The following is a 12,640-nucleotide window of genomic DNA, read 5'->3' as shown; positions in this document are numbered from 1 at the left end:
CTGAGAAAAGAGAAATCCAAAAAAATGATATGACTAGACCAAAGTCTAGTGGTTATGATTATATATTTGGGGTTAAACATACCAGGATAAAAATTCTAGTCCTTTGACTTACTATTTGATTTTGGGCAAGTTATTTACCCTCTCTTCATCTATAAAATGTAAAAAATAATATCTTCCTTATAAGGTTGTTGTAGATACCAAATTGTAACATCTCAAAGCACAGTCCCTGATTCACAGTAAGCTTTCAAGAATTGGTAGTGATTATGAGGATTTGGACAATAATTACCTTTTACGTCACAGAACCTAAATTATGGATTGTGCTTGCCATCTTGAGCAGGGAAAGAAGACTGAGTGTTACAGAGTTAAAAATAATAAGCTCAAATTTACTTCTGGGGTCAACCTTAAATGCACAATCAGGTTAGAAGGAAATTTCCATGTTTTTCATGGAGTAAGACCTAGCTCATAAAGCCTTCTACTGAATCAGAACTAACATTTCCTTTTTGCCATTGTTCCCTTTCCAATTTGGAAAATGTGGGTTCAAAAACAGTCATTCTAATTGGCTTCAGTCCTTGAATAAAGGAATAGTCTCATATTTGTTATTTCTTTGTAATGGAACAGGAGGATAAAATCAATGAAATGTTCTTCTCTGTTCTTTAGTATCAGGAGTTCTGGTAACAAAAGGAGTTTTAACTGATTTGCTTATGGGTTTGGTGACCCACGTTAATAATCATTGTTATTCATAGCAAAATTAAATTATTTATATTGTTTACTGTGTGATTTGAGCAGGACCAGATACATGAATTTTTACTTAGTGACAGGCTGAAATATTACCCTCATGTCAACTGATAGGGAAATTCTTGATTCTTTCTTTCCCAGCAAGAGCATGAGTGAGTCCCTGGGACAGGCCGCCAAGGGAGGGTTCTTGGCAGGAAATTTTTTCATAGATGGTATTTCGGTTTTGGACAAAAGTAGTGGAATAGTTTGGGCCCCACAGTTCAACAAGAAGCAATTTGTTAAAATTTGAAATTTTCCATGTCTCTTTTTATTGGTATCCTTTTACAGTTGATTTCTTAGTTTGGATTTGCTATTTTCCTCTTACTTCTTTCCCATAAACTTTTTGGAAAAATTGAAAATTCATTTTTATGGTGATTAAAAATAATAAAGTAATTTAGGAATAAGGGCAAACTTAATTGGGGAAATTTTGCTCCTGAAGAGATTCTCAGGATCCAAAGGGAAGTAATTCCCCATGTTTCTCAACTAGTAGAGAGCAAATACATTTTGTGCATTTTTATATCCAAGATGGTATGGTTTTTGATAAATGGAAATATTGTGGATCCCAAATCACTAATTGTAGTAATAATTTACTTCTCTATAATTTACTAAGGAGAATTAGAAAGTTTAGAGAAAATGAAGCATAAGAAAATAACCTTATTAATGTACTCAATATACTAGTTTTTGCCTTAATTTCCACCATCTGGGCTTTTCTTATTAGATCCACAAAATCCCTAGTCCAGAAATGTTGTGATATAAAATCTTCAATGTTGAACTTTGTGCTACAGGGAAAATATATTCAGAAGACATATAAGAACTATTTTCATATAACTGTAATGGCATTTATCCTATTGATTGTCATATATTTCTTTTCATGTATTTTAAAAAATAATTTGAGTTTCTCAAGGCAGTAATAAGGTCTTCTTATCTATTTTCCTAAATATCTGGAATTTCTACAAGATGATCATAGATTTGTGGTCAATGGATCCAAACATTCCTAAATTATCCAGTTGTCTATGATTTAAAATTCTTTATATTTGTAAAACAAAAACAATTTAAATGATATGTATTATCATGTCCAAACAATAAATGTTGAAAGGAATCATCTATTTCTGCTTTGTGACATAGATTCTGTAGAATGTGTTTAACATGTTGGACTTTCAGAGTGAAAGATTGAAATGATGATTACCTGGTCAAAAAAAGGAGTAGTTTCCATATTCTCCATGGGAATAGACCTGGGTTACAAAGCATCCTAAGTGAATCAGTAGTTATGTTATTATTTTGCTGTTTTTTTCCCTGCAGGTTTAATAAATAAATATCCAAGATAAATTTCTAATTGGCTTCAGTCCTTGAAGGAAGGTAACGATATTACACATTTGTCACATCTTTGGAAGGGAATAAAATAGAAAATCAATGAGAGACCTTTCTTCTCTGCTCTTATACTTATTCGCAGGAGTTCTGATAACAGAGAAGGTACCCAATAAGTTATTTTAATAGAGTTTTAATTTTAGTTTCAGTGACTCAGCTAGTACTTATCCTCCTCCACAACAATCAAAGACTCTATCTTCTCACAGTTACACTACAGCAACTAGAGCAGTAATAGGCCGGTGGTAGGTGTTTGATTTTTGTTGAAGTTATCTTACATAGATTTAAGCCTAAATGATCTTACTCTATGTCAGATGTTGTGGAAATTCTCAATCACATGCTTCCCAGCAAGTTCTTAGATTTCAATAGAAGTTCTTCATTTTTAATTCATGTTTCAGAGTGAAGAAATTGGATGCAGAAGGAAACAGTTCTTGGACATATCTCATTATTACTTTTTTCAGGAAGTTTTGCCAAGATTCTGAATATCTACACATGTTTTAATAGCAAAAACCTCTGTTGCTGTAAAATAAGGATGACTAACGCTGACCGGAACTCTTTTATACACTGATTCTTAGTGCCCTCTTTGGGTATCGTAAGAGAGAATCAATGGACCACTGCTCCTAACGTTTGCTTATGGCATCTAGGAAGAAATTTCAGCTGCTCTTCTCCAATATCTACTATAATAGACCATGGAAAACTTATGGATGAGCTCAGAAATAACTCCAACCTACATAGAAAAAGAGAGAGAGAGAGAGAGAGAGAAATGCAATCTGACTTTTTAACCTAGTATGTTTGTGCACTGAAATTTATAAATCCTACTTGTGGAGCTTGGCTTTTCTTCAAGGTACAAATAATTTCCAAACACATTATTATACTGTCATGATTTATGTTCATATATATTTTAAATAAAATGACATGGATCATGAAGTCATCTGACCACCCTGGAACTCAATACGTTTTATGTGTAAAAATTTAAATATTCTCAAGTGTAACTTCAGTCTAAAATTCTATTTCGAATTTCTCATTACATTGAAACGCACTTTTTTATATTGCAGACATTAAAGTAGTATATGTGATCTATATAAAACACATACTACTGGAATATCATGTGATTACTGCCATATTATTTCCAACCTTGGTCACTTAGCAATTTATACCCATAATCTTGTAACTGTTAAAGTTTCTTAAAGAAAGTGACTTCAAGAGGAATCAGTAGATTGCATTTTTGTGTGACAAGGCATCAGCTTTTTCTAGCGACAATATCTTTGACCATGGTACTATTCAACCAAGCATAGAAATGTTCTTACTCTTCATAAGCCTCAGTAATCAAGGATTCTTTTCTTTCTTATTTCAACAACACCTGAGTTAAGAGAGATCTATGGACTATTCTCTCCTAAGAAATCATTTACAGTGAAGATCCTTCTCTTTTTCTCTATTTTGTTCTTCTTTCAGAATGTCTTCATTCCACCAGGTAAAATGAATATTATTGCTGGGGGGCGGGGGGTCAGCTCTAAACAAGGGGGGGTGTCAGGATTTTTTAAGTGAATATCATTAATGTTACAGAATCATATTAATACCATCGCAGGACCACATTATATTTATTTACAGTCCCTAGATGAGAAAATATTTGAATAATTTTTTAAGGACATGCACTAATAAAGACTATAATTCACTAAGTTTGTAAATTATTGGAAGAAAATACTGTTACTGTGATTTCATCAATCGCTGAAAAGTGTGTTTATTCAATATTCAAATTCTACTTAATTTAATATACTAATATACTTTAAAAATTGAAGTGGAATGAATTTAGGTTTGGAAATTATTCACCCCACATATATAGTATAGATAGCAGAGTTTAAGTGAAGTTCAATGGCATGTTAAAGTCCAAATTTTATTATATTCATAAATGAGACTAGCTGCACAGCTACTCACTTTTAGTTGAATTCTTCTTCCTCATTTTGCTGCTTTCCCTGAAACACAAAGACATCTGTCGTTAATGAGATCAAAGATCACCAAAAAATAAATCTGTAGTATACTATTCTCTCACTGCTACTCTGCTCTAATGCCCAAACATAAATAACTTTTATCTTACAATTTCTTACCAAAAGTGGAAAAGTAAATAAACTTTACTTGAAAATATAACCCATGTAACTCAAGGATTGCAGTTTATTTAAATAAGGCTAATTTTTTTCCTTCATCATCTTCATAAAAAATTATTAGAATATGCTCACTAATATTCCCTCTATTTCTAGAAATTTTCTAAGATATTATGTTACATAAACTTCAATATGCACTGATGATTTTTCTTCTTAATAATAATGATTGTAATAGCTACCATCTGTTCTGCCTTTTGCCCACATTAATTTATTACTCCTTACAATAGCCATGTGAGGTAATCTTAGGAATAACCAAATCATTCATTTACTTATTCAACCCAATTTTAAAGAAATGTGTAGTACTTGCTTATCATTTTCTAAAACCTCTTATAGTATATAGGACCATGAAATAAAGATAAGTACATTAATGTCTTCATGTTAGAAAACATTTTTTTAAACTTCTGAAGTAATTTTTTTCTTTTACAGTGGGCTCTGACTTTGTTGGAAATTCTATGTCATCATCAAAAATCCTATGTAGACGGAAATTTGAGAAGCTATACTCAGAGACACATAATTCTTCCAGAATATTTGAAAACGCACAATATGGTACAGAGGAAAACTACAGAGGTAAAATAAAACAAATAGAATTATGTCTTGCACATTTTAATTACTATCTATCTGTCAAATGAAATGAAGGAAGTATCCAAAGGATGTTCCCTATCCCGGTCCCATTTACTTAGCTCTTCTTGTCTTTTACCTTCCAGGCTTATGAAGGCTGAATTTCATGTTTAAAGCAAAAATAAGTCTTATTTTAAAGTTATAGGGTCTTATTTTTGATGAAACTCTGTCTAGACAAATGTCCTCAATATTTCCAGGAGGGAAAATTCTCCAAACATTGCCTTCCAAATTTCTTATTATTTTTTAAGTATTGTTAGTGCCTTTACGCTTAAGAGTGAGACTGTTGTCTCAGTTTTCCCCTTAGCTGACAACTGGCAGATTTTATTTTTGTTAATTACCACTGTCCATCGTTCATAACCCTGATAACTTTGGATATCACACAAAAACGATACAGTTATACAGAAAGAGTAGTTAAGGTGCTCTTATGAATTCCAAGGATGATGTAATTAAGATAACTTGAAGAGGCAGTTGAGCAACAAAAGTCTAGACTGGGTGCGGGGGACATTTAAAAAATATTTTTTTTCTGTTTTAGTCTTTAGTGCAATCATGATGTAGGATATTATTTAGCAAAATATCTTCTTAAGTTAGATTGTTATAAACACCATGTGAGTGATACAAATATATTTCTATGGGAGGGTAAGGAAAGAGAGTTACTTTGTGACATTATTCAGAAAAGGATTTAGTGATGAGATCTTTGGTCAAGTTTACTTATACAGGGCCCACTTTTTTTTTGCCACAATGTCATTGCTAAAGCCTACCACAGTGCTTGATATATAGTAGGAGCTCAATAAAGGTTTATTTATTGAATCAATCAATCAATCAATAGATAGATGCGTGGATAGAGGGAGAGAGACAAACCAAAAAAATAGTCTTCAGAAATTCAGGGATCAAGATGGTAGAGTAGGAGGATGGGGAAATTACCTCCCCCATGAACACAACAAAAATACATTTACATGTCGAACAATCCTCACTGAAAAATAACTGGAAACTGGCAGAAGGACTCTTGTATAACCAAGGCTGTAAGAACGATATACTTGGAATTGGGTGGGAAGGGAAGAGAAGTGATGAGTGCCCCTGGAAGGGGGCTCAGAGGAAAAGGGAGATTACACAGGTAGAGACTCACTCTGGGGAGTAAGCATTTCGAGCCACTTTTTGGGTGCCCCAGCCCTGGCTTCTACACAAGGAAGACGAGCCCCCTTGGCTGTTTGGAGGACTAACAGAAAGACTGTGGGAAGCCTGGACTTCCCTTGTGAGGAGTGCATGTACATGCTGGCTTGCCCTTAAGCCAGAGTGGAGAGGGTGGATTGAAGGCTGTTCCAGTGGCTGCCTGGTTTCCCGTGACCACTCTGGCATGCATCCCAGCTGGAGTCGAGTGACTCCACTTATCCCACATCACAGCAGCACCACACTGGACCTAGGGCTGCCATGACTGAGGAGAGATCTGGGCCATGGGATAAGAGGTGACTTGGACCCAGGGCAGCAGCTGGCTGGGGCAGGCACAGCCATTCTTGGTGAGTACTCTCGCAGTGCATCAGAAGCAACATGGAACTTTGACGGCAGCCAGTCCACCACAGCCTGTGCCCTAATACATGCTGAGATCCAACACAAGCCCCACCTGCCCTGCGGTGTGGGGCGACGGTGGTAGAGGCTGGGAGGAGTGACTGGCCGTGAGGGACAAAGAGGTCTCAGACCCAAGGCTACATATGAGCAGGGCAAGGGCAACGATTTCTGGCACATGCACAGGTGATAACCTAGGAGGCAGCTTGGACCTCTGTCTGCAGCCAACCTGCTGCAGCCTGTGCCCCATCATGAGCTGAGGGCAAGCATGAGCCCCTCTTGTTTCAGCACTCCCTCCTCTAGGGCAAGAGCCCCAGTGCTGGCAGAGGGGAAAGCACAGATTTAAAGGGAATGGAGCCAGCTCAGACCCAACCCTCAGCAACTTGGGATCTGACCCTGCCCCTGATAGGGCAACAACTGCCACTGAGTAGAAGGGAAGGCTTGCCTCACACCTGGCTCCAGCTCTAGCCCTTCCATCTGCAACCCCACCATCTACCAAGGTGATAGCTGCCATCACACACTGGGGAAACATGTGATTTGCACTGACATCAAATCTATCTCTTCAAGCAAAGGCACTGGGCACAAGTAAGCTGAATAGGGATGCTCCCATATAAGGAAACCCCTTCAAGAACACAGTAGGTAACTGTTTCCCTAAATTCATAGAGATAGAGAAAGTTAAGCAAAATGAGAAGGCAGAGGAACTGGTCTCAATTGAAAGAGCAAGAGAAAATCTGTGAAAAAATAAATGATGAAATAGAAATAAACAATTTACCAGATAAACAATTTAAAACAATAGTAATAAGAATGCTAACTGAATTAGGAAAAAGAATAGATGAACACAGTGAAAATTTTAACAAGGAACTAGAAAATACAAAAAAGGCTCAATCATAAATGAAAAATTTAATAACTGAAATGAAAAACACACTAGAAGGAATAAATAGCAGACTAAGTGATACAGAATAATGCATAAGTGATCTGTAAGATAGAATAATGGAAATCACCCAATCAGAGCAGCAAAAAGAAAAGCACATTTTAAAAAAATGAAAAGTTTAAGATACCTTTGGGATAACATCAAGCATACCAACATTTGCATTATAGGGATCCCAGAAGGAGAAGAGAAAGAAAAGGGGATTGAAAAATTATGTGATGAAATTATCATTAAAAACCTCTCAAACCTGAAGAAGGAAACAGATAACCAGGTATAGGAAGTACAGGGAGTCCCAAACAAGATGATCCCAAACAGACCCACTCTAAGACATATTATAATTAAAATGGCAAAAGTTAAAGAGAGCAATCTAGACCCTCCTCCTTGTGAAGACACAACAAGAAGATGGCCATTTATGAACCAGGAAGTGAATTCCTCACCAAACACCAAATCTGGTCATGCCTTCACCTTAAACTTCCAGCCTCCAGAACAGTGAGAAATAAATGTCTGTTGTTTATAAACAAAGAGACAAACAAATTCTAAAGGCAGCAAGAAAAAGACAAAGAGTAATTTATAAAGGAACTCCCATAAGGCTTTCAGCTGATTTTTCTGCAGAAACTTTGCAGGATGGATGGGAGTGGCATGATATATTTAAAGAGCTGAAAGGGAAAAGTCTGGGATCTAGGGTACTCTGTCCAGCAAGATTATCACTTAGAATTGAAGAACAGATAAAGAACTTATCATAAAAGCAAATATTAAAAGAATTCGTCGGGCCTCCCTGGTGGCGCAGTGGTTGAGAGTCCGCCTGCCGATGCAGGGGATACGGGTTCGTGCCCCGGTCTGGGAGGATCCCATATGCCGCGGAGCGGCTGGGCCCGTGAGCCATGGCTGCTGAGCCTGCGCATCCGGAGCCTGTGCTCCGCAACGGGAGAGGCCACAACAGTGAGAGGCCCGCGTACCACCAAAAAAAAAAAAAAAAAAAAAAAAAAAAAAAAAAGAATTCGTCAACTAAAACTATCCTAAACAAAATGTTAAAAGGTCTTATCTAAGTGGAGAAGAAGTAAGAATCTATAGGAGAAGGAAAATAACACTAGGAAAGGCAAATGTATAATGAGGGCTGAGGATCAACCATTTACATAAGCTAGTATGAAGATTAAAAGACATAAAAATTGTAAAAGCAACCATAATTAAAATGAAAAGTTATGGGACAAAAATGAAGATGTAAAATATGACATTGAAAATATAAAATGTGGGGGAGGAGACTAAAAAAACCAATCTTTTAGAAAGTGCTTGAACTTAAATGACTTCCAGTTTAAAACAAGTAGATATAGTTATGGGTCAACATATATGAACCAATTGTAACCACAAATCAAAAACTAGTGATATACAAAACCCCCAAAGAACGGAATACAAACACACTACTAAAGAAAATCATCAAACCACAGAAGAAGAAACAAAAAGAAGAAATAAACAGAGAACCTATATCAGTTCAGGATATTGGTCCACCAGAGACCTCCCAACCCCATGTAATATCAATCAGAGAGAGCTCTCCCAGAGATCTCTGTCTCAATGCTAAGACCCAGCTCCACCCAACGGCCAGTAAGTTCCAGTGCTGGATGCCCCATACCAATCAACTACAAAGACAGGAACACAACCCCACCCATTAGCACACAGGCTACCGAAATTCATAGTAAGTTCACAGACACCCCAAAACACCACCAGACGTGGTCCTACCCACCAGAAAGAAAAGATCCAGCCCCACCCACCAGAACACAGGCACCAGTCCCCTCCACCAGGAAGCCTGCACAACCCACTGAACCAACCTCACCCACTGGGGGCAGACACCAAAAACAATGGGTACTATGAACCAGCAGTCTGCGAAAAGGAGAACCCAAACACAGTAAATTAAACAAAATGAGAAGACAGGGAAATACACAGCAGATGAAGGAGCAAGGTAAAAACCCACCAGACCAAACAAATGAAGAGGAAATAGGCAGTCTACCTGAAAAAGAATTCAGAGTAATGATACTAAAGATGATCCAAAATCTTCTAAATAGAATGGAGAAAATAAAAAACACATTTAACAAGGACCTAGAAGAACTAAAGAGTAAACAACCAATGATGAACAACACAATAAATGAAATCAACAATTCTCTAGAAGGAATCAGCAGCAGAATAACTGAGGCAGAGAACAGATAAGTGACCTGGAAGATAAAATAGTGGAAATAACTACCACAGAGCAGAATAAAGAAAAAAGAATGAAAAGAATGGTGGACAGTATCAGAGACATCTGGGACACAATAAATGCACCAACATTCGAATTATAGGGGTGCCAGAAGAAGAAGAGAAATAAAAGGGACTGAGAAATATTTGAAGAGATTATAGCTGAAAACTTCCCTAATATGGGAAAGGAAATAGTCAATCAAGTCCAGGAAGTGCAGAGAGTCACATACAGGATAAATCCAAGGAGAAACAGCCAAGACACATATTAATCAAACTATCAAAAATTAAATACAAAGAAAAAACATTAAAAGCAACAAGGGAAAAACAACAAATAATATACAAGGGAATCCCCATAAGGTTAACAGTTGATCTTTCAGCAGAAACTCTGCGAGCCAGAAGGGACTGGCAGGACATATTTAATGTGATGAAAGGGAAAAACCTACAACCAAGATTACACTACCCAGCAAGGATCTCATTCAGATTCGACAGATAAATTAAAACGTTTACAGACAAGCAAAAGCTAAGAGAATTCAGCACCACCAAACCAGCTTTACAACAAATGCTAAAGGAACTTCTCTAGGCAGGAAACACAGAGAAGGAAAAGACCTACAGTAACAAACCCAAAACAACTGAGAAAATGGTCATAGGAACAACATATCGGTAACTACCTTAAATGTAAATGGATTAAATGCTCCAACCAAAAGACGTAGACTGGCTGAATGGATACAAAAACAAGACCCATATATATGCTGTCTACAAGAGACCCACTTCAGACCTAGGGACACATACAAACTGAAAGTGAGGGGATGGAAAAAGATATTCCATGCAAACGGAAATCAAAAGAAAGCTGAAGTAGCAATTCTCATATCAGACAAAAGACTTTAAAATAAAGACTATTAGAAGAGATAAAGAGGAACACTACATAATGATCAAGATATCAATCCAGGAGAAGATATAACAATTGTAAATATTTATGCACCCAACATAGGAGCACCACAATACAGAAGGCAAATGCTAACAGCCATAAAAGGGGAAGTGACGGTAACATAGTCATAGTAGGGGACTTTAACAGCCCACTTTCAACAGTGGACAGATCATCCAAAATGAAAATAAATAAGGCAACACAAGCCTTAAATGACACATTAAACAAGTGGGACTTAATTGATATTTATAAGACATTCCATCCTAAAACAACAAAATACATTTTCTTTCCAAGTGCTCATGGAACATTCTCCAGGATAGATCATATCTTGGGTCACAAATCAAGCCTTGGTAAATTTAAGAAAATTGAAACCGTATCAAGTGTTTTTTCTGACCACAATGTTATAGGACTAGATATGAATTACGGGGAAAATAACTGTAAAAAATACAAAAACATGGAGGCTAAACAATACACTACTAAATAACCAAGAGGTCACTGAAGAAATCAAAGAGGAAATCAAAAAATACCTAGACAAAAATGACTATGAAAACACGACGACCCAAAACCTATGGGATGCAGCAAAAGCAGTTCTAAGAGGGAAGTTTACAGTAATACAATCTTACCTCAAGACACAAGGAACATCTGAAATAAACAACCTAAACTTACACCTAAAGCAATTAGAGAAAGAAGAACAAAAAAAATCCAAAGTTAGCAGAAGGAAAGAAATCATAGAGATCAGATCAGAAATAAATGAAAAAAAAATGAAGGAAACAATAGCAAAGATCAATAAAACTAAAAGCTGGTTCTTTCAGAAGATAAATAAAATTGATAAAACATTAGCGAGACTCACCAAGAAAAAAGGGAGAAGACTCGAATAGAATTAAAAATGAAAAGGGAGAAGTAACAACTGATACTGCAGAAATACAAAGGATCATGAGAGATTACTACAAGCAACTATATATCAATAAAATGGACAATCTGGAAGAAATGGATAAATTCTTAGAAAAGCACAACCTTCTGAGCCTGAATCAGCAAGAAATAGAATATATAAACAGACCAATTACAAGCACTGAAATTGAAACTGTGATTAAAAATCTTCCAACAAACAAAAGCCCAGGACCAGATGGCTTCAGAGGCAAATTCTATTAAACATTTAGAGAAGAGCTAACACCTATCCTTCTCAAACTCTTCCAAAGTATAGCAAAGGGAGGTACACTCCAAACTCATTCTACAGGCCACCATCACCCTGATATCAAAACCAGACAAAGATGTCACAAAAAAAGCAAACTACAGGCCAATATCACTGATGAACATAGATGCAAAAATCGTCAACCAATTACTAGCAAACAGAATCCAACAGCACATTGAAAGGATCATACATCATGATCAAGTGGGGTTTTATCCCAGGAATGCAAGGATTCTTCAATATATGCAAATCAATCAATGTGCTACACCATATTAACAAACTGAAGGATAAAAACCATATGATGATCATCTCAGTACATGCAGAAAAAGCTTTTGACAAAATTCAACACCGACTTATGATAAAAACTCTCCAGAAAGTAGGCATAGAGGGAAACTACATCAGCATAATAAAGGCCATATATGACAAACCCACAGCCAACATCATTCTCAGTGGTGAAAAACTGGTACCATTTCCTCTAAGATGAGGAACAAGACAAGGTTGTCCACTCTCACCACGGTTATCCAACATAGTTTTGGAAGTTTTAGCCACAGCACTCAGAGAAGAAAAAGAAATAAAAGGAATCCAAATTGGAAAAGAAGAAGTAAAACTGTCACTGTTTGCAGATGACATGATACTATACATAGAGAATCCTAAAGATGCTATGAGAAAACTACTAGAGCTAATCAATGAATTTGGTAAAGTTGCAGGATACAAAATTGATGCACAGAAATCTCTTGCATTCCTAAACACTAATGATGAAAAATCTGAAAGAGAAATTAAGGAAACACTCCCATTTACCATTGCAACAAAAAGAATAAAATACCTAGGAATAAACCTACCTAAGGAGACAAAAGACCTGTATGCTGAAAACTATAAGACACTGATAAAGAAATTAAAGATACAAACACATGGAGATA

The sequence above is a fragment of the Hyperoodon ampullatus genome, assembly GCF_949752795.1.
Source record: "Hyperoodon ampullatus genome assembly, chromosome: 10".
Classification (NCBI taxonomy): Eukaryota; Metazoa; Chordata; class Mammalia; order Artiodactyla; family Ziphiidae; genus Hyperoodon; species Hyperoodon ampullatus.
The sequence above is the reverse complement of the archived record's forward strand: the minus strand, read 5'-3'. Positions refer to the sequence as shown.